The following is a 27105-nucleotide window of genomic DNA, read 5'->3' on the forward strand; positions in this document are numbered from 1 at the left end:
CTAGCACTTGGGGAGGCCGAGGCAGGTGGATCACCTGAGGTTGGGAGTTCCAGACCAGCCTGGCCCACATGGCTAAACTCCGTCTCTACTAAAAATACAAACATTAGCCGGGTGTGGTGGTGCGTGCCTACAGTCCCAGCTACTCGGGAGGCTGAGGCAAGAGAATAGCCTGAACCCGGGGGACGGAGGTTGCAGTGAGCCTAGATCGTGCCACTGCACTCCAGCCTGGGCGAAAGAGCGAAACTCCATCTCAAAACAAAACAAAATATCACACAACAACAACAACAAAATCAGCATCTGTCTCAATTACTCATTTATTCAACACGCATTCACTGGGCACCTACTGTGTGCACGAGCTTTTCTAGGGCAATGGGGAGGCAGAAGGGACTAAGATAACAAAATATAAGTCTCCCTGGGCTGCAAGCCTCGGGAGGGCAGGTCCAGGGGCTCTGTGTCCCCGCTGGGCCCCCAGCACTGAGCAGCGCACATAGTAGGCGCTCATCAAGCCCTCGCTAAGGGAACGCGTGAATTCGTGTCCCGCCTGCAGGGCGTTTACGGCCTGGTGGGGCGGAAACGGACCCGACACCACCGCGGCGTCCTGGGGCTTCTGGGAATCCCATCAGCGCGCCGGGGACAGGCTCCGAGGCAGGCCCGACCCGCCTCCCCGGCGCCGCCGTGGCTCGGCCGAGACCGACTAGGGTGAGTGATCAAGCCACGCCCGGGGTCCCGGCCTGTCATTCCGAAGTCCCCGCCGCCTTCCACCCTGCCAGGCTCCGTCTCCGGGCTCCGGCGCGGTCCCACCTCTGGAGGGACTCCCCTCTATTCCCTCCATCTCCTTCATCCTCGACTCCCGCTATCTTTTCGAACCTGCGGCGCTCCCCCTGGACGCGTCCTCCCGCCGGACGACCGTCCTCCGCCTCGGGGGACGCGCCCAGGACGCACGGCGCCCCCCCCCCCAGCCGGACTGGGGGTCTGGGAGCGCAGATCCCTTCAGCTCCCCCGCGCCCCAGCACCCGGATCGCGGCTCGAGGCAGTAGACAAACTACACCGTGGCCCGAGCAGGCGCGCCCCGAACCCCCGGGACTGGGGCTGGGGCGGGGGCGGTGCCAGCGCGGAGGGCCCCGTCCCCGGACGTCTACAGCCTCCCATTGGCTCCGGGGCCCGCCGCTCGGCCTGGCTGGGCCGGGGCTGGTCCGCCCGGGCGCGGGGCGGGGATTCCTGAAGCCCCTCCTCCGGCGAGGGCGGAGGGAAGAGGAGGAGGAGGAGGAGGAGGAATAGGAGGGGGGGGCGGAACACAAAACCTGCGAGGTTTTTTTTTTTTCCGTTTGCATTTAATTAAAAAAAATTTTTTTTTTTTTTTGCATACCCGAGGGGCCCTCCCCGGAACGGGCGCGGGCCCGGGGCGCGCGGGCCTGGGCGCGGGGCGACGGCGGGGCCCCGTCGGCGGCTGCCGAGCGGCCGCCATGCGATCAGGCAGTGCGCTGACCGGCCCGGCCGGCCGGCCCCTTCTGGGTCCTCCCTTTGCAGCCCGTGCGGGGCCGTCTCGGAGACCCCGCGCCGACGGCTGCTCAAACATCAGGGTGAGTTTCTCACAATGTAGCAATTTCTCTTTAAATCTCTTAACTCTCTCTACCTGCGAGTCGGGGCTGTGACAGGGCGCAAAAGCGAGGGGGGAGTGGGGGTTGGCGGCGAGGGTGTGTGTGGGGGGAGCCGGAGCCGGGGCCGAACCCACCCCCGCGACACTCACACACTCAGCCCCCAGCCGGGGCGCAGCGCCCGCTGCCTCCTTTTTTTTTTTTTTTTTCTGCTCCGCGCCCACCGCCACCGGCACCCCCCAGCCCAGCGTCTCTTCCACCACCGCCGCCGCCCCGATCCTACGGGGACCCCCCCAACCGGCTTCCCTGCCCAGACCCGGCGCCCGGTGCCTCCCCGGCCCTCCCGCCGGCTGCCGGGGATACAATGGAGCGGCGGAGAGAGGAGACCTAACGTTCCACGGGGGGAGGGGCGCGGAGACCCCCTCCCCGGCCCGGCCCCCTCCCCTCGTCCCGCTCCCCGCCTTTCGGGGAAGGCGAGGGCCACCGGGCTGGGCAGCGATCGGTGATCTCCCGGCCGGAGGCGGAGAGCCTGCATCTCCCCGCCTCGCTCGGCCCCTGCGCCCCCTCCCCAAATCCCTCCCGTGGGTGTCGCGGACACGGGGGGCCCCTGGAAAGCTGGGGAGGGATGGATGGGGAAGAAGGCCACTGGGGCTCCCCCTCCGCACTGCCCCTAAACAATGAAAGGAGTTGACTTGACCCCCAGCCCCCGGCAGTGGAGGGAGGTGACCCCCTCCCCCACCCCCAGCTGAGGCTCATCCCGGAGGGGGCCGTTACGGGGGTGGGGGGGTGAGCGCCTCCTGTCACTTCCCGAGGTTCGGGGCGGCCCCTCATCTCCTCCCCCTCGGCCTGGGAACTGGAGGCACCAGGCCCGGCCGGGGCACCGCGCTGGGGTGGTGACCTTTAGACAAAGGCAGCCCTTTCCCCGGGGTGAGCCCGGACGAGCTGGGCCCGCGGCCTCCTCGGGCCCCTGCGGAGGGCAGCCAGGCCGCGGGCACCCGGAGGGAGGGATGGAGGAGGAGGGAGGAGGGATGGAGCCATCTGGTTTTCCCATCCCCGGCTGCCCCTCGGCTGTTTCCCCGACTCCTGTCACGGGCGGCCGCGGGGAGACGAGGGACCAGGGGTTGCTTGGGCCTTGGTGCGCGGCCAGCCGGGAGGACCGGGCAAGGAGCCGCGGGAGGGCTCGGCTCGGGCTCGGGCGCCGGCGGTGATTGGAAGGCACTGCGGCTTCTTCCTCTCCGCGCCCCTTTGTTTTGCTTTGTGGTTCTAAGCAGCTGAACTTCCCGGGAGGTGGGGTCAGAGGCCGCCGTGTCAGCTCTCCCGGGGAGGCCCAGGTGACAGGTCCTAGCTCTCTGGTGTCCCTAGCCTTGCGGGCTGCAGTCTGTGCCCAGGCCCATGTCCTGACCATCGTCCCCTTTTGTCCCCCCCACCCACCTACCCACCCACCCATAGTATAATACAGATCTAGGGGTGCCTTTCTCTTACACCTCTTTACAGAGGACACTTGAAAGGGAAACTAGAAGCATCCAAGGCATCAAGGCCTGAGATTTATGATAAGCTCTCTGTGCTTTTAACCTCTCCCAGCACCTGGGGTGGGTGTGGGGGGCTCTGTCAACTCTGCCCTGCCCTGGGTCATGAGAAAACGGGGGGGGACAACTCAGGAAGCACCCCCTGCCCATGCACTGGTAGGACTCTTGGGGCATGTTGACCTCCCTTGCCTTCTCCCATGGCTCCCCCCTCAAGAGGGAAATATTTATAACAATATCTCTAACCAGGGAGCCTTATTCCGCTGCTGCTAAGTACATTACACACTGGCCACAGTCCAAGGAGGAAATAGACAAGGGACAGACATTATTCCCATTTTCCAGACAGGTTCATGGAGTGCTCAGAGAGGTTGAGAAGCTTGCCCAGGGTCACACAGCCCTGGGTCACACAGAGCCCCAATTTGTAACCTCCTGGAGTTTTTCCAGCTTAGCTCAAAAACTGAAAAACTGTTAAGCTCTTCTTCTGTCCCACCCTTTGGCACTTTGTCCCTCTGACTTCAGTGGACCTGGTTCAGAAGTGTAGATAATACCTAGAGAAGCGGTCAGATTTTTTTTTCCCTGGGGGCTGGTTTTGGGAAGGGGTATGATGCACTTCGAAGTTGGACTGAGGGCGGGATCCTTTCACTTGTGGCTGGAATGGAGAATTGCCTGCAGGAACTGAGAATTGGAGGTGTGTAAGGAGTCAGGGAAGGGGAACCCCAGGCCTAGCCAGTGATGGGCTCGGGGTACCTGGAAGCTGGCCCCACTGTCATCCTCTCCCTTCTCTACCTGAGCGGGGGACCTGGCCCCATTTGCTGCTACTCAGCGCTGCCTCGAGAGGAGCTGAACTGTTTGAGACTGTTGATGTCTGGTTGTTCCTATGCCCTGTGACCTGCTGTCGCTTTGCCACACCATGGCCCTTTGATGCAGCTAGCAGAGAACTTTCTTGCCTTTTCTCCCCTTGGCCTGATCCGCTCTATAACCTTAGGCAGGTCATTTAACTGCTGGTCCTGTTTTCTCATCTGCAAGTGGGGATAATTATAGTTCCTTTAAGTGACCTGGAGGTGGGTAAAAGTATTATCCAAACGTGTCATTTATATTTATCATTCACCAGGCAGAGTACGCAGTGTGGGCAAAGGGGAGGAATGTCAGCTGCTGGCATTTAATTTTTTTTTGAGACAGTCTTGCTCTGTCACCCAGGCTGGAGTGCAATGGCGTGATCTCGGCTCACTGCAACCTCTGCCTCCCAGGTTCAAGTGATTCTCCTGCCTCAGCATCCTGAGTAGCTGGGATTACAGGCCACTCACCACCACACCCAGCTAAATTTTGTATATTTAGTAAAGACGGGATTTCACCATGTTGGCCAGGCTGGTCTTGAGGTCCTAATCTCAGGTGATCTGACTGGCATTTAAATTTAAGGCCGGGTGCCATGGCTCACGCCTGTAACCCCAGCACTTGGGGAGACCAAGGCTGGAGGATCGCTTGAGCCCAGGATTTCAAGACCAGCCTAGACAACACGGTGAGACCCTGCGTCTACAAAAAATGAAAAAAGTAGTTGGGCATAGTGGCACTCACCTGCGGTCCTAGCTACTTAGGGGTGCTGAGGCGGGAGGATTGATTGAGCCTAGGAGTTTGAAGCTGGGGTGAGCCATGATTGTGCCACTGCTCTCAAGCCTGGGCAACAGAGTGAGACCCTGTCTCAAAAATAATAATAAATAAAATAAAAAAATTTAAAGGTGAGTAGCAGAAGACCTTTGCCCCAGAAGAATTCCCTGTGGTTGGGGAAGGCCAACTGCAAACAAACAATTCCCCTTCAGCAACACCCACCCTCTGAGCGCTTTGGGGACTAGGCCCCTACCCCTTCAGCACTTTACCCGTGCGGAATACATGTTTAGCTGTAGGGGCCAGGGGGCTGAGGAAGAGGGGCTGGGGGCTGAGGGAGAAGGACTGGGCCCAATTCACCCGGTGTAGGAGGTAATATAGATGATCTTGCCATTTTACAGATGGGGAAACTGAGGCCAGGGGAAGCATGTTTCATGGCTGAGCTGGGACTCCGAACCAGATGGCAGACTAGTGGTGGGGACTTCATATTTGTCAACAGAACTGGGGAGATGGTGCTTCATGGGGTCTGGATCCCAGGAGCTTTAAGGGACCCCTGATCCCCACAGCCACTGTCCCCTCCTTTAAGTGCAGGTATTTCCCTTGGTGAGATGACGGGGGAGGTGGGCAGGAGGAGAGAGGCTGTGGGGAACACCCAGATCTCTCAAGATTGAGTGCTGGCTGAATGTAGGAGCTGATATTTTTGCGGGATGGTGAGAGAAGTCCGAGTGAGGCCCAAGAGGGTCTCCCTGCTGACTTCCTTCCCAGAGGTCCTCGGCCCTTCCCTAACCTTCCTTCAGGAGGTGGGGTGTGCCCCAGGCTGTGGAAGGGCCAGGGGATCAGCACCCAGAGCACCTATGAAGGGGGAGTTCCCGGGGGGTGTGTAGGACTCCCCCGATTCCCGTGGGCCACCTTGTAGCCCAGGTCTAGCCAGCAGCCCAGTTCCCCCGCCAGCTCTCAACCCCCACCCGCCAGGCTGCCTTGACTCCAGGTCTCAAGAATGCAGAAGGCTGCTGGTAGGGGAAGTTAATTGGAAACAGGAAAACATGGCATTCCTTTCCAGGCCGCCTGGGCTTGGAAGGCAGAGGGGCTGCCATTTCCCCTCTCCCGCCCTGCAGGGGAGAGGGGTGGGGAGTATGGTTATCTTGCCCTGGTCATATTTGAGCTTTCTTCCCCCACCAGGCACCCTCACTTAGTAGAAACAAGAGCAATCACCCGTGCCATGTCCACGGTGACAACTGCTGCCCGCTTCCCCAGTAGAATGAATTGCCCCCTCCTTACTCACCCCTTCATATCCCTCTGCTTTTTTGTCCCCTGTCTTGCCTGAGCTAGCTCCCTGGTAGGATGCACCTTATGCCACACCAGAGACGCATGGGGAGCGTTTGATTGAGGGGTCCTCAGGGAGTTTCTCCTGGTTCTGTCCCTTGCGTTCTCCTCCTCCTGGAGTACCACCATTAGAGTTTTGTCCCAGTTGACTGAAGCTTTTGTGTCTCGGTGACATGCAAGTTTCCCCAGTGGAGATGGAGAGTTTTCTAAGGCATTTCTAGTTTGGTGACAATTAGTTTTGTGTAAGAGTGTATGTATTCATTGGGGGTGGGGGGGAGTGTTGGCAAAAGCAGAGAGGGCCTTTGTTTCTTTAATTGTTCCCAATTAAACTTCCTGAGGGCCTACTGTGTGGCAGGGCCCTGGGGATCAGTTAAGACCTTGGGACACAGTCCAGGAGGAGGAGAGAGAAAGGTTGGATTAGCCGCTGTGGGGTTTCATTTATTCTGTCTGGGTGGTCTGAGACATCATCTTTTTTTTTTTTTTTTTTTTGAGACAGTCTCGCTCTGTCGCCCGGGCTGGAGTGCAGTGGCCGGATCTCAGCTCACTGCAAGCTCCACCTCCCGGGTTTACGCCATTCTCCTGCCTCAGCCTCCCGAGTAGCTGGGACTACAGGCGCCCACCACCTCGCCCGGCTAGTTTTTCGTATTTTTTAGTAGAGATGGGGTTTCACGGTGTTAGCCAGGATGGTCTCGATCTCCTGACCTCGTGATTCGCCTATCTCGGCCTCCCAAAGTGCTGGGATTACAGGCTTGAGCCACTGCGCCCGGCCTGAGACATCATCTTTCTCTCCCTCTGCCTTTCATTCTTTTTTTTCTAGGTGATACATGTACATGGGGCAAATTCAGAACACTAAAGATGGTGTCTCTCCCTCTAACCTCCCCAGAATCCCTGGTCCCTAGCTCTCTTCCCTGGAGACAGCACCTCCATTCTGATGTTCTGTGCATGTACTTTTATATATGGATGTATGTCTTTAAAACTATTCAGGCTGGGCATGGTGGCTCACGCCTGTAATCCCAGCACTTTGGGAGGCTGAAGTGGGCAAATCACCTGAGGTCAGGAGTTCAAGACCAGCCTGGCCAACGTGGTGAAACCCCGTCTCTACTAAAAATATAAAAATTAGCTGGGCATGGTGTGGTGCGTGGCTGTAATCCCAGCTACTCGGGAACCTGAGGCAGGGGAATTGCTTGAACGCAGGAAGCGGAGGTTGCAGCACTGCACTCCACTCCAGCCTGGGCGACACAGTGAGACTCTGTCTAAAACAAACAAACAAACAAAAAACTATTCATCTTACACAGATGGTAGTCTGATCTATCCACTGCTTTTTTCCCCACTTCATCTCCCTGGGAGACCCTACCATGTAGGTCTTCTCCATCTTTTTCTTGGCTGCATGGTATTCCTCTGTGGGCGAATCCTGGTTTACTGTAATGGACGTGGAGGTGTTTCCAGATATTTCTGTGTGAAGCGTGGGAAGGCACATGTCCACACATGTTAAAGGGAAATAAGTATGCCTGTGGGATGGACTGCTGGAAGTGGGATTGCTAGATCAAGGGCCAGTGATTTACCTTTTGGTAGCTCTTAGGGAGCACCTTTGATGTTGCATGTTTGTAATTTTTTTGAGACAGAATCTTGCTGTGTCACCCAGGCTGGTGTGCAGTGACGCCATCACTTTTCACTGCAGCATTATCCTTCCTGGGCTCCTGTGAGCCTCGCATCGCAGCCTCCCCAGTAGCTGGGACTACAGGTGTATGCCACCACACCCAGGGAGTTTTAGTATTTTTTGTGAAGACGAGGTCTCACGGTGTTGCCCAGGCTAGTCTCGAACTCCTGCTCAAGCACTCCTCCCGCCTTGGCCTCCCAGAGTGCTGGGATTACAGGCGTGAGCTACCGTGCCCAGCCCCTCATGCTGCACCTTGCAGAAAGTTGTTCTCTTTCTTTCCTGTTCAATGTGATCCCACCTGTCGCCCAGGCAGCATCTCCAGGCTGCACGTGTCTTTGCTTTGGGTGACCTCCTTGTGTCTGATGACCTCCTTACCTCTTCCTCCTGCTTATGGCCTGTGTCATGTGCTTGCCACCTGGTGTGGAGGTCAGGAGCGTGGGCTCTGGGCCCTGCCTGTTGGTTATAATCCCAGTTCTGCTGCTTGCTGGCTGAATGGCTGTGGACAGGGGGCTTGGTTGGGGCCTTGGTTTTCCCCTCTATTAAGTGGGTTCATCTCAGTACCTACTTGGTAAAGCTCTTGTGAGGGTCCCCAAACACCCATAAAGTGCCAAGGTAGCCTTGTCCGTCAGTGTCGGTGTCACCTGTCATTCTTAGACAGTTTATTTCTCCTGGGGGCTGTGACCCCCTTAATTGGCAGGCGTCGGATGGAATGCTGACTTCTCTGCTTAATTGCAGTGTGACCCTGGGCAAGCGATTTCTTTGCATGGCCTCGGTTTCCTTGTCTATAAAATGGGCCCATGATGCCTCCCTCGTAGGGTCTGCTGTGAGGCTGAACGAAGCAATGTTCTGCCAAGCTGGGCAGGCCGTTGCTTTCAGGAACTAGCAAATGATGCTGCTGTTGTTTTCACTATGATTACTGTTCTCCCACGGGACTCAGACTGACTCCTCTGCTCTGAAAGGTCCCCATTGTCTTCCTGAAAGGCACACGAGGAACAATGTTGGCATTCTAAACTGCATGGCAGCAGAGGGCACGCAGCAGGCTGCTCCGGCATGAGGCACACAGGGCTTCCCTGTACTGTGCCTCAGTTTCCCCAACTGGAAGAGTGGGCATGAGAGGAAACCCACCACCCACCTCAGGCATGCTTAGTGTTCAGCACAGTGCCTGGGGTATATAGCAAGTGCCCCAAAAATGTGAGTGGCTGTGATTGGAATAATTATTATTAAGTAGCAGAGTCTCCCATAGGATTAGATACCCAAGTCGCTATGGCCTTTCCCTCAAACCCTAGGCAATCAGTGTTGGCATTTTAAATGGAAGGCACAGGGCCAGCATTGGTGGCTCATGCCTGTAATCCCAGCACTTTGGGAGGCCAGCCGGCGAATCACCTGAGGTCAAGAGTTCAAGACCAGCCTGGCCAACATGGTGAAGCCCTGTCTCTACTAAAAATACAAAAAATTAGCCAGGCGTGGTGGCACACACTTGTTATCCTAGCTACTTAGGAGGCTGAGGCATGAGAATCACTTGAAACTGGGAGGCAGAGGTTGTGGTGAGCTGAGATCGCACCATTGCACTCCAGCCAGGGCGACAGAGCAAGACTCCATCTCAAGAAAAAAAAAAAGGAAGACAATGCCCAAATACCCATTGGGCCACAATTTCCTCTTCTGTAACAGAGCTTCCCCTGCTTTGGGTGTTGTGAAATTTCAATGAGTGAAGACTTGGGAAGCTTTTTAGAATAGGACCTGGCTCTCGGGAGCGTTCAGTGAAGCTTCACTTCGATTCTTTTTTTTTTTTTTTTTTTGAGACGGAGTCTTGGTCTGTCGCCCAGGCTGGAGTGCAGTGGCCGGATCTCAGCTCACTGCAAGCTCCGCCTCCCGAGTTCACGCTATTCTCCTGCCTCAGCCTCCCGAGTAGCTGGGACTACAGGCGCCCGCCACCTCGCCCGGCTAGTTTTTTTGTATTTTTAGTACAGACGGGGTTTCACCGTGTTAGCCAGGATGGTCTCGATCTCCTGACCTCGTGATCCGCCCGTCTTGGCCTCCCAAAGTGCTGGGATTACAGGCTTGAGCCACCGCGCCCGGCCCGCTTCACTTCGATTCTTATTATTTTTTATTTATTTAATTTTTTTTTTTTTTCTTGAGACAAGAGTCTCTCTCTGTGCCCAGGCTGGAGTGCAGTGGTGTGATCTCGGCTCACTGCAACCTCCACCTCCTGAGTTCAAGTGATTCTTATGTCTCAGCCTCCCGAGTAGCTACGACTACAGATGTGGGCCACGACACCCACCTAATTTTGTTTTTTTTTTGTAGAGATGGTGTTTGGCCATGTTGGCCAGGCTAGTCTTGAACTCCTGGACTCAAGCAATCCACCCGCCTCAGCTTCCCAAAGTGCTGGGATTACAAACGTGAGCCACCATACCCGGCCTATTATTTTTAAATATTTTATTTTATTTTATAGAGACAAGGTCTTGCTATATTGTCCAGGCTGGTCTCCAACTTGTGGGCTCAACAGTCCTCCCACTTTGGCCTCCCAAAGTCCTGGAATTGTAGGCATGAGCAACTGCACCTGGCCGTCTTTGCTTATTATTATTTTGTTTTCTTTTTTTTTTTTTTGCCATGTAGACTCGGCTTGGCAGATTTATTTATTGTTATTTTAACATTTTTTATTTTTTATTTTATTTTATTTTTTTTTGAGACGGAGCCTCGCTCTGTTGCCCAGGCTGGAGTGCAGTGGCCAGATCTCAGCTCACTGCAAGCTCCGCCTCCCGAGTTTACGCCATTCTCTTGCCTCAGCCTTCCAAGTAGCTGGGACTACAGGCGCCTGCCATCTCGCCCGGCTAATTTTTTTGTATTTTTTTTTAGTAGAGACGGGGTTTCACCGTGTTAGCCAGGATGGTCTCGATCTCCTGACCTCGTGATCCGCCCGTCTTGGCCTCCCACAGTGCTGGGATTACAGGCTTGAGCCACCGCGCCCGGCCACATTTTTTATTTTTTGAGACAGGCTCTCACTCTGTCACCCTAGACTGGAGTGTAGTGGTGCCATATCGTCTCACTGCAACCTCTGTCTCCCAGACTCCAGCAATTCTCATGCCTCAGTCTCCTGAGTAGCTGGGATTACAGGCACATGCCACCATACACGGCTTATTGTTGTAGTTTTAATAGAGAAGGGGTTTCACCATGTTGGCCAGGCTGGTCTCGAACTCCTGAACTAAGGTGATCTGCCCGCCTAGGCCCCCCAAAGTGCTGGGACTGCAAGCATGAGCCATGCACCCGGCCTTTTTAACTCTTTGTTAAGGAAATTTTAAAGCGCTCACTGAGAGTTGAGAGAATACCACAACCAACCCCTGTGTAACTATCACCAGCTTCTGCAAGAATTTTCGGCTGATCTGATCTTTTTTTGAACATTACCCCCTTTCCTACCGTGAACATGTATTTTTTTCTTTTTTGCCAAGGTATTTTAAAGCACATTCCAGATATCGTATCATTTCCTTTATATTATTATTGTTATTTACGGTGTTGTGATTTCTGGGATTCACAATTTGTTTCAGCACATCCGGAGTCTGTCCTGTTCTGTGAAGAAAGTGGCATTAGGCCTGTTTCATAGGTTGGGAAACTGAGGCAGCAGGGAGTGGGCCTTGATCAGGTTGTCCTTTTCCTGTGATCCCCTCTTTGGGACTGTGGTGAATTCCCTGTCTTGGCCACACCAAGCCTCAAACCCTGTGGGTTGTTTCTGATTACACAGGTTTGGGGGTCACACCTGGGTGCATGCAGTGTACAGGTTCTGTTACTCTGTGCAGGAATCGTTCTCAAAAAGGAAGAGTCAGAGTGGGGCTGGCAGCAGGGGGTGGACCCCTAGGATGACCCTGGAGGTGACGGGCAACTGAGTCAGCTGTGTGGGTAAAAGTCCTGTTTCTGCTCCTTCTAACCCTGTGACTTGGTGGCAAGCTATTTCCCTCCTTAAGGCCAGGTTAGAGAACCGGAAGTACAGGAGAAATAATAAATACTTCTTTGGATGACCTTATTGTTAAATAAGGTCTAGCGTGGAAAAGATGTTTTGCAAGTGCCTGATTCAGAGTAAACGGTCACTGTTGTTAGTGCTGTTAGTTATTGCTTCTGTGTATACTCTTGAGGTTGGGGACAAAATGCCCTTTCTAGGATTGCAGAGGAAGGGTTGATGCCTCTGGACCCCCTAGCCCAGCCCCTCTGCCTTCATTCCCTCGCCATGCCCACCCTGTCCCTCTGCACTCTCCCTTTGAAGTGCTTGCCTGTTTAGGGGGCTGCCAAATTCTGTGTGGCCCCTGTCAACCTCTTATGTCCTCTGTGTCCCAGCCTGGTAACCTTGGGAACGGAGTGAGCGGGAATATCTGTCTGAGGCTGTGAGACCTTTGCTAATGACCCTTGGGGTCCTTGAGGGAGTGCCTGGTGGCCTCTGCTGCCTGGAGGCAGTGGATGGCTCAGTGTCCAGGGACGCCTGCAGGTGAAGCTCCCCGGAGCCAGCTTTCCAGAGGCTGGATGCCAACTCTTGTCCACTGTGTGAGGCTGGGCGGGCAGATGTCCATAGCCCCTGCCTCACAGGGTGGCTGTGACAGTTCGCCGGACTATAACCTCCATCACCTGGCATGCATAGCGTTTCATTGACCTCCGACACTTGACACCCAGCCTGGGTGAGGGAGGCCTCCCTGGGAGAAGGGAGAAGTCTTAGCTCACAGCTTAGCAAGCCCTTGCTATACCGGCGAGTTTCTCTCCCTAGAATGTACGTGGTGACCTCCGACTTTTTTTTTTTTTTTTGAGATGGAGTCTCGCTGTGTTGCCCAGGCTGGAGTACAGTGGAGCTTCTCAGCTCACTGCAAGCTCCGCCTCCCGGGTTCATGCCATTCTCCTGCCTCAACCTCCCAAGTAGCTGGGACTACAGGTGCCCACCACCATGCCCGGCTAATTTTTTTTGTATTTTTAGTAGAGACGGGATTTCACTGTGTTAGCCAGGATGGTCTTGATCTCCTGACCTCGTGATCCGCCCGCCTCGGCCTCCCAGAGTGCTGGGATTACAGGCGTGAGCCACCACGCCCGGCCAACCTCCTACTTTTATGTGTATACTTACCCTTTCATGGACAGTGTGTATACATATATATGTGTGTGTGTGTATATGTATATGTGTGTGTGTGTATATATATATATACACTTTTTTCTTTTCCCTCCCAATCCTTTTTTTTTTTTTTCTCTTTTTGAGACGGAGTCTCACTGTCTCGCTCTGTTGCCCAGGCTGGAATGCAGTGGCGCTATCTCAGCTCATTGCAACCTCTGCCTCCTAGGTTCAAGACATTCTCCCTGCCTCAGCCTTCCGAGTAGCTGGGATTATAGGCACCTGCCACCACGCCCAGTTAATTTTTGTATTTTTAGTAGAGATGAGGTTTCGCCATGTTGGCCAGGCTGGTCTGGAACTCCTAACCTCAGGTGATCTGCCTGCTTCGGCCTCCCAAAGTGCTGGGATTACAGGTATGAGCTCCTGCTCCTGGCCTCTCCCAATCCTTTTTCACTGAAGTGTAATTCGTATACAGTAAAATCCGCAGAGGGGCCAGGCACGGTGGCTCACACCTGTAATCCTAGCACTTTTGGGAAGGGCGAGGTGGGAGGATCACTTGAGGCCAGGAGTCCGAGATCAGCCTGGGTAACACAGTAAGGCCCTATTGCTCCAAAAAACAAATAAAAACCTTAGCCAGTTGTGGTGGCCCCTGCCTGGAGCTAATCTGGAGGCTGAGGTGGGAGAATTACTTGAGCCCAGGAGGCTGAGGCTGCAGAGAGCCCTTCATTAAAATGCACATAGCTGGCCAGGCACGGTGGCTCAAGCCTGTAATCCCAGCACTTTGGGAGGCCGAGACTGGCGGATCACGAGGTTAGGAGATGGAGACCATCCTGGCTAATATGGTGAAACCCCGTCTCTACTAAAAAATACAAAAAACTAGCTGGGCGAGGTGGTGGGCGCCTGTAGTCCCAGCTACTCGGGAGGCTGAGGCAGGAGAATGGCGTAAACCCGGGAGGCAGAGTTTGCAGTGAGCTGAGATCCGGCCACTGCACTCCAGCCTGGGCGACAGACCAAGACTCCGTCTCAAAAAAAAAAAAAAAATGCACATAGCTTAAGCATGCTTGTCCATGAGTCCCAACCCCTATCAAGATACAGCACATTCTCGTCAATGCCAGAGAGTTGCCCTGTGCCTCTTCCTGGTCAGTACCTGCTCCCAGAAGCAGTCACTGACCTGCCTTGCCATTGTGGCAAGTCTAGAAGACTTGCCTCTTCTAGAATTTCACAGAAGTGGAGACCTGCCCTTTGGGTTGAGCATCTTTGGCTCAGCATCATCCTTTTGAGATGCAGGCAGGCATGTTGGTGTGTGTATCGGGAGGGCCTTCCTTTAAGAGATTCTTTCCCGTGAGTATTTCTTCAAGCGTGGCTTTCTCACGAGGCTCCAAACTGCAGAAGATGAGAGGGAGGGCTGTGTTTCCTGTGTTGTCAGCTCCTGGTATGCAGTAGGTGCTCTGTAGACGCTTGTTGAATGAATGGATGGGTGGATGACAGGCATGTCCCAGGGATGGAAAAAGGGGAGCAGAGACCCTGTCTTTGGAGTTCCTGTATGTTTCTCAAAAAGTGTCCCATTGGCTAGGGTGCAGTGGCTCACACCTCTAATCCCAGCACTTTGGGAGGTCAGGGTGGGTGGATCACCTGAGGTCAGGAGTTTGAGACCTGCTTGGGCAACATGATGAAACGCCATCTCTACAAAAAAATACAAAAAGAAGCTGGGCATGGTAGTACATGCCTACAGTCCCAGCTACTCGGGTGGCTGAGAGGTAGGAGGATCACTTGAGCCCAGAAGGTTGAGGCTCCAGTTAGATGTGATCGTACCACTGCACTTTAGCTTGGCCAACAGAACAAGACTCTGTCTCAAAAAAAAAAAAAAAAAAAAAAAGGCCAGGCGCGGTGGCTCATGCCTGTAATCCCAGCACTTTGGGAGGCTGAGGCAGGCAGATCACGAGGTCAGCAGATCAAGACCATCCTGGCCAACAAGGTGAAACCCTGTCTCTACTAAAAATAAAAAAATTAGCTGGGTGTGGTGGCAGACACCTGTAGTCCCAGCTACTCTGGAGGCTGAGGCAGGAGAATGGCGTGAACCCGGGAGGTGGAGCTTGCAGTGACCCGAAATTGCGCCACTGCACTCCAGCCTGGGCGACAGAGCAAGACTCTGTCTCAAAAAAAGAAAAGAAAAGAAAAAAAAAAACCTACCTACTTCCAAATGACCAGGGATGCTTGTGAAAAATGACCATCCCTGGGCCTCACACAGACCAGACTCCTGGGAATCCTGATAGGTGGAGTCCAGGAAACAGCCTTTTCATCAAGCCCCATCTCTGAGCAGTTCTTTTGCACAGGTAGTCCAGCCCTAAGTCCTAGGTCTCTTCTGGCAGCAGCAGAGCTCCCCAGCAGGCCTCTCACCCTGTCAAGGCGGCCATGCGTCTTGGAGCCCCACTCGACCTCTGTCTATGGTCCTTGCTTGTCCTGACCCTGGCTGCCTCCCCAGTGCCTCCATGTGAGCCTGGAGTCCTGTCCTCACTCCGTAAGTGCTGTTCAAAGAGGGAATGAATGGGAACCTGGGAGGCAGGTCAGGATTGTCGACCTCCCCACTGCTCAGCGGGGAAACTGAGGCTCCATGAGTTCAGGTGTTTTTCCTGCAGTTCACCTGGGAGTGGAAGCCAGACATAAGGTATTTCCTTGGCTAAGCAGCCATCAGTTGTAAGATGCGTCTTCCTTTTCAGAGACAAAAGTGTGAAAAATGCGCATCGTGGAGTTGATAAAATTCAGGAAAAGTCCTCTCCCACCCTGCAGTTTGCCCGCTGTCTCAAGGCTGTTTTGTGCAGGGTTGCCTTTTTCTGTCAAATTTCTGTCTCTTTAGCCAAAGGAACAAAATCCCCTGACATCTGCCCAGTGCTTTGTACCTTCTCAAGCGTGTCCCCTTCCATGGTCCTGCTTTTGTATTTAAAATTTTTTAGCCTTTTTTTTTTTTTTTAATTTGAGATGGAATTTTGCTCTTGTTCCCCAGGCTGAAGTGCAATGGCGCTATCTCGGCTCACTGCAACCTCCGCCTCCTGGGTTCAAGCAGTTCTCCTGCCTCAGCCTCCTGAGTAGCTGGGATTACAGGCACATGCCACCACACCCGGCTACTTTTTGTATTTTTAGTAGAGATGGGGTTTCACCATGTCAGGCTGATCTTGAACTCCTGAACTCCTGACCTCAGGTGATCACTGGCGTCCACCTCCCAAAGTGCTGGATTTACAGGCGTGAGCCACTGCACCGGCCTGAATTGATAGACTTATTTAACTCAGTTTCTTTTTATTTTCGAGATAGAGCCTTGCTCTGTCGTCCAGGCAGGAGTGCAGTGGTGCGATCTTGGCTCACTGCAACATCCACCTCCCAGGTTCAAGCGATTCTCCTGCCTTGGCCTCCCGAGTAGCTCGTGTTACAGGTGCGCACCACCACACCCAGCTACTTTTTGTACGTTTTTTTTTTCTTTTTTAAGATGAAGTCTCACTCTGTTGCCTAAGCTGGAGTGCAGTGGTACAGTCTCGGCCCATTGCCTCCTCTACCTCCTGGGTTCAAGCAGTTCTCCTGCCTCAGCCTCCTGAGTAGCTGGGACTACAGGCCTGTACCACCATGCCCAGTTAATTTTTGTATTTTAGTAGAGATGGGGTTTCCCTATGTTGGCCAGGCTGATCTCAAACTCCTGACCTCGTGACCTGCCCGCCACAGTGCTGGAATTACAGGTGTGAGCCACCACGCCTGGCTATACTTTTTTAGTAGAGATGGGGTTTCGCCATGTTGGCCAGGCTAGTCTTGAACTCCTGACCTCAGGTGATCCTCCTGCCTTAGCCTCCCAGAGTGCTGGGATTACAGGCATGAGCCACTGTGCCCAACTGTAACTTGGTTTCTGACAAAAGTCTGCTTAAAAATATGTGTGAGTGGGCCGGGTGCTGCGGCTCACGCCTGTAATCTTAGTACTTTGGGAGGCCAAGGTGGATGGATCACGAGGTCAGGAGTTCAAGACCAGCCTGGCCAACATGGTGAAACCCCATCTCTACTAAAAATACAAAAATTAGCTGGGCCTGGTGGCAGGCACCTGTAATCCCAGCTACATGGGAGGCTAAGGTAGAGAACTGTTTGAACCCGGGAGGCGGAGGTTGCAATGAACCGAAATAGTGCCACTGTACTCCAGCCTGGGCGACAAAACGAGACTCCGTTTCCAAAAAAAAAAGAAGTGTGAGTGTGTGTGTGTATACTCTCATACATTAGACATTACATAATACATAATAGAAATATAAAACTACACATTATAATATATAAAATATATACTCCTATTTATTATAAAATTCCTTTTTATTTTCATTCCTCTCCCTGTCAGCGACCTCCTATGCTGGAGTGAATTGCTTGCTTTGTGCTGTGGATTTTTGCTTTACAGAAAGGATATTGCTTCTGTTTCTCCTGCTGCTTTTCCTCCCAGTGCTGTGTTTAGAGGGTCACCTTGTTGATTACCTGTCCCTCCAGTCTGCTGCTCCTCCCTGCTGTGCGCTCCATGGGCCGCAGATAGCACAGTTCACTTCAAATCCTCCCGAGGGTTAGACCCCCCAGGTGTCCCCCATCTCCCTGTCACAGAGGCACAGAGGTATAATGACTTGCCCAAGGGCACACAGGGAGCTGCCACCTGAGCTAGGATTTTCATCCTTCTGGTTAATTCAAACTCAACACTGAGGCTTCCTACTGCCTGGACTGTGGCCCATGTTCTTGCCTCCAGCACAAATAACCAGTGCTGTGCCTTCAGGGACTGGGGAGGGTGATGAGGCAGGAACACACCCATTCCCCTGCAAAGCCAGATCAGTATCTGAGGATTGCCAGCTGAGCCTGGGGAGGTCAGGCGGGGAGACATCAGGGTAGGCTTCCTGGAGGAGGGAGTTTCTGGGGCAGGTTTGGGGGTTTAGGGTGAGGTAAGAAAAACAGGGAATCTAGCATGATCCAAGGTCATTGCCCTGAGCAGCTGGGTAGAAGGAAGTGTTCTTTCTTTCTTTCTTTCTTTTTTTTTTTTTTGAGACGGTGTTTCGCTTTTGTTGCCCAGGCTGGAGTGCAATGGCACGATCTCGGCTCACTGCAACCTCCACCTCCGGTGCAAGCGATTCTCCTGCTTCAGCCTCCCAAGTAGCTGGGATTACAGGCATGCACCACTGCACCCGGCTAATTTTGTATTTTTAGTAGAGTAGGGGTTTCTCCATGTTGGCCAGGCTGGTCTTGAACTCCTGACCTCAGATGATCCGCCTGCCTCGGCCTCCCAAAGTGCTCATGCTGCTGATTTTTAAAAAACAGTCTTGCCACCCCCTGTGACTCCCTTGTGCCCTCAGGTAAAACCCCTTGAGCTCCCCATACAAAGTCTGCCTGATCTGGCCTGGCTTATCTCCCATCCTTTTCATCTTGTCTTTCACACACCAAGCTTGTTCCCACCTCGGCCTGCACCATACTCTGCCCAGAGTCACCTTCCCCTGCTACAAGCATACCCTGGAGACAGGAGGCAGGTTAGGTTCTAGACAGTGCAGTAAAGTGAGTATCACAATAGAGTGAGCCACGCAAGTTTTTTGATTCCCCAGTGGATATAAAAGTTATGTTTATACGATACTGCAATCTGTTAAGTGTGCAGTAACATTATATCTAAAAAAACAGTGTACACACCTTAATTAAAAATTGCTTTATTGCTGAAATATGCTGATACCGACATGAAGTGAGCACGTGACTGGGAAAATGATGCAGATAGACTCACTGGACAAAGGGTTGCCAGAAACCTTCAGTTTGTTAAAAAAACGCAACGTCTTTGAAGTGCAGTAAAGCAAAGCACAGTCAAACAAGGTATGCCTGTACCTCCCACCGCCACGCCCTCGCTTTTTTTTTTTTTTTTTGGAGATAGGGTCTCATTCTGTCGCCCAGGCTAGAATGCAGTGGTGTGATCATACTCCCTCCTGTCTTGACCTCCCAGACTCAAGCAATCCTCCAACCTCAGCTACCTGAGTAGTTGGGACTGCAGCTATGCGCTACCACACCTGGCTAATTTTATACATTTTTGTAGAACTGAGGTCTCACTATGTTGCCCAGACTGACCTTGAACTCCCGGGCTCTAATGATCCTCCTGACTCGGCCTCCCACAGTGCTGGGATTATAGACATGAGCCACTGCACCTGGCTTTTTTTTTTTTTTTTTGAGACAGAGTCTCACTCTGTTGCCTAGGCTGGAGTGTGGTGGTATGATCTTGACTCACTGCAACCTCCATCTCCTGGGTTCAAGCAGTTCTCCCTAGCCTCCCGAGTAGCGGGGATTACAGGTGTGCCACCATGCCAGGCTAATTTTTGTATTTTTAGTAGAGACAGGGTTTCGGCATGTTGGCCAGGCTGTTCTCGAACTCCTGACCTCCAGTGATCTGCCTTCCTCAGCCTCCCAAAGTGTTGAGATTACAGGTGTGAGCCACTGACCTGGCCTTTTTTTTTTTTTTTTTGAGATGGAGTCTTGCTCTGTCACCCAGGCTGGAGTGCAGTGGCGCGATCTCCACTCACTGCAAGCTCCGTTGCCTCCTGGGTTCACACCGTTCTCCTGCCTCAGCCTCCCGAGAACCTGAGACTACAGGCGCCCGCCACTACGCTCGGCTAATTTTTTTGTATTTTTAGTAGAGACGGGGTTTCACCATGTTAGCCAGGATGGTCTCGATCTCCTGACCTCGTGATCTGCCCGCCTCGGCCTCCCAAAGTGCTGGGATTACAGGCGTGAGCCACTGTGCCTGGACTTTTTTTTTTTTTTAAGAGACAGGGTCTCACTCGTGCCCAGGCTGGATTGCGGTGGCGCGATCATGGTTCACTGCGGCCTCCAACTCTCTTGCGTCCACATCTCGCAGGTCTCTGCTTAAATGCTCCCTCCTCGGGGAAGCCCTCCTTGACTCTCTCGTCCAATTTCCTTAACTTCACTCAGTTTATTTCCATGTTAGGTGACGTTCCTAGGTCTGACAAGGACTGACAAAAGCCCTGACTGATAACTTACTGAATGATTGAGGAGCCAGGTGACCTTTACACAGATGGTGAGGAGATTGAATTGGGCTTGGATTGGGTTTTTGAGTCTCTGAGCTGAGTTGGAAGCTTAGGAGAGAAAAGGAAAGAAGGTGAGGGAAGGTTCTAGAAGAGCCTGGAGGAGGTGGTACTGGGTTGGGCTCAGGAGTGAGGTTCACTCACAGTTTGCGAAGAGGAGAGGGTGTGAAGGCAGAGGGTGCGTGTACAATTGGGAAGGTGTTCAGGAGGCCAGTGTGGACGAGCTGAGAGACACAGGAGGAGAGGGAGGCCGTGGGGCTGTGTGGGGGCCGGGGGCACGAGGAGCTTGTAGTTAGGGAGAGCTCTGGCAGCTGCCCTGCTTGGCGTAGAGAGGCGCCTTTTGTTTCTTGGCCCCTGGGTCTTATGAGCAAATGGTTCTTAATTTGGGGTAAGAGGGAGCTCCAGTCCTTTTAGGAATCTGCTAAGAGGCCACAGACTTTTCCCCAGAGAAACACACACTTGACTATATCCCAAAGTTTGGCAAAGGGTTTGAGGAGGGTGGGGGAGCCAGGTAAGAGCTGTCCACGGTGCCGGGGGCGGTGGCTCACGCCTGCAATCCCAGCACTTTAGGAGGCCGAGGTGGGCGGATCACGAGGTCAGGAGATCGAGACCATCCTGGCTAACACGGTGAAACCCCATCTCTACTAAAAAATATGAAAAATTAGCCAGGTGTGGTGGCAGGCGCCTGTAGCCCCAGCTACTCAGGAGGCTGAGGCAGGAGAATGGCGTGAACCTGGGAGGCGGAGTTTGCAGTGAGCCGAGATCGTGCCACCACACTCCAGCCTGGGCGACAAAGCAAGACTCTGTCTAAAAAAAAAAAAAAGAGCTGTTCGTGGATGGTGGTGGTAATAACCATGATAATAGCAGCCAGCACTTACCTTGGCTTGCCCCAGCCCGGGCCCTGGTCTTGGCCACTTACAAGCATCAACTCCTTCACTTACAGAAGGACTGGAGGAGGTAGGTGCAGGGAACACCCCCATTTTACAGATGAGTAAACTGAGGCACAGAGCGATTAAGTGACTTGCCCAGATCCCCACGGCTGCTAAGTGGCAGAGCCCCCACTCTCTTCCCTGGATGGTCTGGTCCTGGAGCCTGTTTCTGTTTTGTTTTGTTTGAGTGAGACTCTGTCTCCCAGGCTGGAGTGCAGTAGTGTGATCTTGGCTTGCCGCAGCCCCGACCTCTCAATCTCCCAGGCGTAAGCGATCTTCCTACCTCAGCCTCCCGAGTAGCTGGGACTACAGTCATGTGCCACCATGCCCCACTAATTTTTTGGATTTTTTTTTTTTTTTTAGAAACAGGGTCTTGCCATGTTGCCCAGGCTGGCCTTGCTCAGGTGATCTGCCTGCCTTGGCCTCCCAAAGTAGTGAGATTACAGGCATGAACTACCATGCCCAGGTGCACCCTGTTCTTTTTTTTTTTTTTTTTGAGATGGAGTCTAGTTTGGTCATCTAAGCTGGAGTGCAATGGCGCAATCTTGGCTTATTGCAGTCTCCACCTCCTGGATTCAAGCAATTCTCCTGCCTTAGCCTCTGGAGTAGCTGGGATTGTAGGTGCCCACTACCACGCCTGGCTATTTTTTGTATTTTTAGTAAAGACAGGGTTTCACCATGTTGGTCAGGCTGGTCTTGAACTCCTGTCCTCAAGTGATCCACCCGTCTTGGCCTCCCAAAGTGCTGGGATTACAGGCATGAGCCACCGCACTTGGTCCACCCTGGGTTTTTATTCATCAAGCCTCGCTGCCCCCTTGGCACAGGGGCCAAGACCACAGCTGGGAAGCTCCCTTCTCCTTGCCCCGAGAGCCAACCTGGGTTGCTGCTGAGCTATTACAGGCTGAGGCACAGCCTCTCTCCTTTTACCCTCCCTGATGTCTTCTTTAACATAATCATGGCCACCCCAGCTTCCTTCAGAGAGCAATGTGTTCCTGAGCTAGAGAGGATAGGTGACTGGCTGGAGTCAGGACTTGGGGGGTATGGTGTAGGCCTGGAGCCAACTGTGGCGCTGCAACAAGGCCCCTACCTTGTTCAGCCTCAGTTTCCCTAATCAGCTAGAGAGGCCTACTGCCTCTTTGGAGGTTAAATAGATGACATTCACAGGTCAGCGGAAATGCTGCATTGATGGCAGTAACTGACCTCGTAGGTGCTTCAAAATTCAGGCTGGTTCAGACCAGAGCACACACAGGATGATGTGGGACACCCCCAGCAAGGCAGGCAGCTCCCTGTCAACACGTATGCTAGCACTTCTGCAAATAATATTTCTGCAGCAAATATATCTGCGGCTGTTGATACTAAGAGGGAGATCTAAGGATAGTCATTGCAGTTCTGCTGTATCCCACAATGAGCCGGGGGAAAAAAAAAGGATGGCTTTAGAGATTTTTGGAGGTTGGAATTGCAGATTGGGGGCCACAGACCTCAAATGCCTATCGGGTAGGATGGATGTGGGTTTGTTTTTCTTGTTTTTATTTTTCTTTGAGACGGAGTCTTGCTCTGTCACTCAGATTGGAGTGCAGCAGCACAATCTTGGCTCACTGCAACCTCCACCTCTCGGGTTCAAGCGATTCTTCTGCCTCCGCCTCCCAAGTAGCTGGGATTATAGGCATATGCCACTATGTCTGGCTAATTTCTGTATTTTTAGTAAAGACGGGGTTTCATCATGTTGGCCTGGCTGGTCTCGAACTCCTGACCTCGTGATTCACTCATGTCAGCCCTCGAAGTGCTGGGATTATAGGCGTGAGTCACTGCACCCCAGCCACGGTATGGGGTTTAATTGAGATGATATGTTGTGGAGTGACTGGCACATAACAAGGACTTTGTCATTGCTAGTTGTTATTACTATCGACTGTTGTTGCTATTATTATTACTAACCCCTCTTCAGTCTGTATGGGCTGGTGCCGACACATTGGGCTGTGATGCCCAATTTTCTAGACTTTAACGTGCACACCAGTTTCTGGGGGATCCTGTTACCATGTGAGTTCTGAGTCAGCTGGTGCAGACACTTTGCATTTCTAACTCCCAGGTTTGGCTGCTGTGGTCAGGGGCCTGCCCTCTTGAGTAGCCAGGTGTCCAGTGGTTTTCCAGGCGTTTCTGAGTTGCTTTCAAGGATTCTGCAAATGGAGGGGAGGCATTGGATGCCAAGGTCAAAATAAGATTCCTTAGCTCTTAGCTTTGGGATTTGCCAATTTGCAGCCAGGTCTGTATTAATCATTACATATGGAAAAAAGTCATATAACATGGCGAAAGTCTTTGCACCATCCCCTCTTCTTCCTTTTCCAAAGGTGACCTCTGTGGGGAGTTTGGGGTTCATGGTTTCTCTCTGTTGTCCAGGCTGGAGTGCAGTGGCGTGATCATAGTTCATTGCAGTCTCAACATCTCGGGTTCAGGTGATCCTCCCGCCTCAGCCTCCTAAGTAGCTGGGGCTACAGGCACATGCCACCACATGCAGCTAATTTTTGTATTCTTTTGTAGAGGCAGGGTTTTGCCATGTTGCCCAGGCTGGTCTCAAACTCCGAGACTCAAGTGATCCTCCTGCCTTGGCCTCCCAAAGTGCTGGGCTTACAGGCGTGAGCCACTGCGTCCAGCCTAATTTTTAACATTTTTTGTAGAGGCGGGAACTCACTATGTTGCCCAGGTTGGTCTCAAACTTCTGGCCTCAAGTGGTCTGCATGCCTTGGCCCCCCAAAGTTCTGGAATTACAGATATGAGCCACTGCACTCGGCTGATTTATGTTTATTATAATTGTTGGTATGGCTAGAGGGCAGTGGTGTGATCCCGGCTCGTTGCAGCCTCTGCCCTGGTTCAAGCAATTCTCCTGGCTCAGCCCTCCCGAGTAGCTGGGACTACAGGTACACGCCACCACACCTGGCTAATTTTTGTATTCTTAGTAGAGACAGGGTTTCGCCATGTTGGCCAGGCTGGTCTCGAAGTTATGACCTCAGGTGATCCACCCGCCTCGCCCCCCCAAAGTGCTGGGATTAGAGGCGTGCGCTACCGTGCCTGGCCTTTCCCTGCTTCTTCTAAATGGAATATTTTGGTGTTCCATTTTATCTCTGTTTTTAGCCTGGTAGCGCTACCTTTTTATTGCTCTAGTGTTTCCATTCTCTGTCTTTGACTAGGATTTTGGCTTTGAATCTGAGTGAGATGGGAGCCATGGGAGGGCTCTGAGCTGGGGAGTGACCGACCTGACATTTTTATATCCATACCTTGGGTTGCTTATGCAAGAGTGTTTCTACCGGCCAGATTCCTGGAAGAGGAATTGCTGAGGCAAAAGGGAGCAAGCATTTAGACTTTGGTAGCCCCGCCAAGTTGCATTCCAGAAAGTCTTCACCATTTTCACTGCTGGCAAACGGCAGCCGGAGCTTTTGAGTGGCTGTTCCATGCCAGGCCTGTGCTGGACTCTGGGGACCTTGGCAGGAGTCAGCCCGGGGCTGGCTGCTTCCTAATTCTCGGTCCTCGAGTCCTACCTCCGATCTCAAGAAAAGGTGAGGATTTCAGATCCTCTGAAAGGTGAGGGCCATAAAAAGGAGAAGCGGCCGGGCGCGGTGGCGCAAGCCTGTAATCCCAGCACTTTGGGAGGCCGAGATGAGCGGATCACGAGGTCAGGAGGTCGAGACCATCCTGGCTAACATGGTGAAACCCCGTCTCTACTAAAAAATACAAAAAACTAGCTGGGCGAAGTGGCGGGCGCCTGTAGTCCCAGCTACTCGGGAGGCTGAGGCAGGAGAATGGCGGGAACCCGGGAGGCGGAGCTTGCAGTGAGCTGAGATCCGGCCACTGCACTCCAGCCCGGGCGACACAGCGAGACTCCATCTCAAAAAAAAAAAAAAAAGAAGCAAGAGATGATTGTGGGTGGCAGAAGGCGGCCTGGCACATCCCAGGTGATATGAGAACTGGCTGCATCCAATGGTACCACCACAGGGAGCGTGACCAGGAGGTGGAGTGTGTTGGACTGGGAACCACACGTGTGGGCTCCCATCACTGTGTGCCATGTTGGGATGCAGTTGAGGGGTCAAATAATAGTACCTCCCTTCTGGGACTTGTTTGGGAGGATTCAGTGAGAGGGCAGAGAGCACACAGTCAGAACTTAAGGATCCAGGTTGTCATTTGACCAAATGATCTGCACGGTGGGAGGGGACCACCTTCAGGCACGGGCCCACCCAGCCTAGGGAAGGGCATGACTCAAGTTTTGGACAGTGTTTAAGGCCTCTGTCAGTTGCACTTGGGCTTGGATCCCCAGCTCTATCCTTCTCCGGGCAAGTTCTCCTGTTTAACCTCATCTGTTTAACCTCATCTGTTAGATGAGGTTAAATGAAAGCAGAGTCTGCCTCCCGAAGTGGTGCGAGGGTTCAGCTCAGTGAGATGATGGCAGCAAAGTTCAGTATCTGTCCTGGACCACAGTAAGGGTTGATAAAGTTTAGCTGCTCTTATTAATATTGCTGTCGTTTTGTTGTTGTCATCATTTTTATTTGATTTTCCTTCTTTCTTTCTTTCCTTTTTTTTTTATTTTGAGACAGTCTTACTCTCACCCAGGCCGGAGTGCTGCGATGGTGCAGTCTCAGCTCACTGCAACCTCCACCTCCAAGGTTCAAGCATTTCTCCTGCCTCAGTCTCCAAGTAGCTGGGATTATAGGTGCCCGCCACCAAGCCAACTCATTTTTTTATTTTTAGTAGAGACAGGGTTTCACCATGTTGGTCAGGCTGGTCTTGAACTCCTGACCTCAAGTGATCCTCCTGCCTTGGCCTCCCAAAATGCTGGGATCACAGACCTGAGCCACCATGCCCCGGCCTATTTTTCCAAGATGGGATGTCCCTGTGGTTTCCAGGCTGGTCTTGAACTCTGGGCTCCAGTATTCCTCCCACCTCAGCCTCCCAAAGTACTGTAATTACAGGTGTGAGCTACTATGCCCAGCCATTGTCATTATGTTAAATTTAAGGCCTAATGGGCAACAGCCAGATCCTTAGTCTTCCGCTAATACTAAAGCCCCAGAGAGGTGTGGGGCAGTTGCTCAGGGTCAGGAAATAATAGAGATTGGAAGCCAAGTTCCTCTGACCCAGGGTTTTTGGGCTACCCCATTTCTGGAGAGCTTCCAGATTGAGGGAGCAAAGTCTCTTCCCCTGTTATAATGGCCAGTGAACAAGACACGATATGAAAACACCACCAGCAGCATCAATCATGCTAATGGTACCTCACCTGCAGTGACTTATCGGGTGACAAGCCCTGACCTGAAGCCAGGCTATTTATAACCCGTCTTTATTGAGCTCCGTCTGAATATTCATATGTTTAGCTCAGAAATATTAACATTGGATTGCCAGGTGTCTCAGAGCCCGCTGGGGCTGTTTTGTGCGTTCACCCCGTCCCCTTGCAAAGCCTGAAAAACGCCGCATTTCAGAACACATCTCACTCCACAGTTTTACAGTAAAAGGTTGTGAAGCCATGTGAACGTAAATTCCGTTTCTCCCTCTTCATACACCCCAGGCTGCATACTGCACACACCGTTTGGCATCTCCCAGCCCTGTGTTTTATTGTATTTACCACTCAGCTCTCCAGTCCTTGCCAGACGAGTGAGAATGAGCAGTGGCGTCAGGCCTTGACTGGCTCTGCAGGGTGGGCGGGAGGAGTGGGCAGTGCAGCTTCTGGAACCCGTTCTCTGAAGGCTCAGAGCCCGGAGCCCAGAGCCCAGAGCAAGGCCGTGGCTGGGACGAGGGAGGAAGGGGGAACAGCATCATGGACTAACCTGGACCTGCCCTTGACGTGGGATCTGCCTTGCCTGACCGGGAGGAGGCTGTGTTGGCTATGCCCACTTTGGTGGGAACCAGGAGGGAGGCCGGGCCTTAAAAGTGGCCAAGTAGAGGAAAGAATTCAGGAAGAGTGTGCCGGAAGGGATTTCACTCACTCTCTTTCCCCCTTGGTCACTAGCACGCTGTCCGCAGCCTGTACCACTTTGCTAAACTCACTAGGTTGCTGAGAGACACCTCAGACTTAATGTGTTCAACACGGCGCTCCTGATACGGTTCTCCTCCCTGGGAAAAACCCCATAAAAACCAAAACAAACAAAGCCTACTTCTCTCCATCTCAGTAAGCGGCACCATCTCAGTAAACCATCTCAGCAGCTCGGAGCTTCCAACCACCTGGGCCAGATACTTCGGCACCATCCTCAACTCTCCTCTCTCTCTCTTTTAAAATTAAAAACATTTTTTTTTTTGAGACAGAGTCTTGCTCTATCACCCAGGCTAGAGTGCAGTGGACGATCTCGGTTCACTAAAACTTCTGCCTCCCGGGT

The 27105-nt window shown here is 52.8% G+C and overlaps 1 protein-coding gene across 1 annotated transcript in view; it reads left to right on the top strand.

Moving 5' to 3' along the window:
• The first annotated feature begins 1360 nt into the window (after positions 1–1360).
• Positions 1361–27105, top strand: part of BICRA (BRD4 interacting chromatin remodeling complex associated protein) — a 101583-nt gene continuing 75838 nt past the window's right edge. The window contains 1 exon segment of the mRNA XM_033223836.1: positions 1361–1580. The gene's annotated coding sequence lies outside the window, so the exon portion shown is untranslated.

The sequence above is a fragment of the Trachypithecus francoisi genome, unplaced genomic scaffold (assembly GCF_009764315.1).
Source record: "Trachypithecus francoisi isolate TF-2019V2 unplaced genomic scaffold, Tfra_2.0 Lachesis_group12, whole genome shotgun sequence".
Lineage (NCBI taxonomy): Eukaryota > Metazoa > Chordata > Mammalia > Primates > Cercopithecidae > Trachypithecus > Trachypithecus francoisi.